Source organism: Etheostoma cragini, chromosome 13 (assembly GCF_013103735.1).
Source record: "Etheostoma cragini isolate CJK2018 chromosome 13, CSU_Ecrag_1.0, whole genome shotgun sequence".
NCBI classification, from domain to species: Eukaryota; Metazoa; Chordata; class Actinopteri; order Perciformes; family Percidae; genus Etheostoma; species Etheostoma cragini.
The window spans coordinates 18,372,675-18,373,811 of record NC_048419.1 but is presented as its reverse complement, the minus strand read 5'-3'; the positions used below and the strand labels follow the sequence as shown (position 1 = coordinate 18,373,811).

The 1,137-nt window shown below is 38.5% G+C and overlaps 1 long non-coding RNA gene across 1 annotated transcript in view; it reads left to right on the top strand.

The window, feature by feature from the left end:
• Positions 1-1,137, top strand: part of LOC117955706 — a 17,028-nt gene that overhangs the window by 4,745 nt on the left and 11,146 nt on the right. The window lies entirely within an intron of this gene.

Below are 1,137 nucleotides of genomic sequence, written 5' to 3'. Positions count from 1 at the left end.
AGATGATGTAGTCATAGGCTGATATCCTGTTGCCATTTTGGCCAAAAAATGTACGAAGGCCTAGTCTCTTGTCAATCGTGAGAAATTTCAGGCAGATGTGACAATGTAAACTCAAGATACAACAACTTCTACGTCCATTGATAAATGCTCAAAATGGCCGCCATACCAAAACTGTTTGACAAAAAGTTTTTTCTTTTAACGTATTGAGATGCTACAGACCAAATTTGAAGTCCATCTGATGTATTCTCTAGGAGGATTTTGTTGAAGTACAGCACTTTGACTTTTAGGCCAAACCTCCTGTTGCAACTAGGGGGTTTTATGACTTTGAGCCAATGTCGCACTGAAAATGAAAATGTCCTGAAAAGTTTCGAGCCACTTCCCCACTTCCTGTTTTGATGGCAAACTGCACAAAATGGCTGCCCGGCACAGCCATGCCCTGTGACGAAACGTTTTTCTTTTAATACATTTTCATCTTTAAGGTCTTAAAATGGCACAGACCAATGTTGAAGTAAATTGGATTAAATCTGCAGGAGGAGTTTGTTAACGTACAACATGTGTAAATCGCCAAAATCACACTAATTTTTAACTTTTAATTCAAAATGTTGGACTTCCTGTTGGGTATAGTGTATGGCTCCAATGTTTTTTTTTGTACGTCTTGATATGTTAGTGTTTGTAGGCAGCTAGGCAAGGCAGCATTATTTGTACAGCACATTTCAGCAACAGGGCAATTCAAAGTGCTTCACACAAAAATAGTTAAACAGTTAAAAAATAAAAACAGCTAAAACACAAGAATAAGCAGTCACTTTTTTCAGGTTGTAGGGGGCGCTAGCAAGCCACTTCTGTGCGCCGATGAAGGCGAAAACCTTACAACACTTACATTTTCTCCAGGATTGATGCAAACACCAATTTTGATGAGTTTTTGAGTATGTCAAGCCCCTCAAAAAGGCAATTAATTTGCCAGAAAAACACCACTTTTGTTCTTCTAGGGTAGCTGGGTTTTGTGTTGCTTTTTCATACAGTTACTCTTGTGACCAGCACTAAAGTCATAAATATTTCAATTACTGCTCACAACTGGGTCAATTTAGTTTGCCCTAAGAACAAGAAGGGAAGTACAGAGGACCTTTTCTGTCTTTTTTG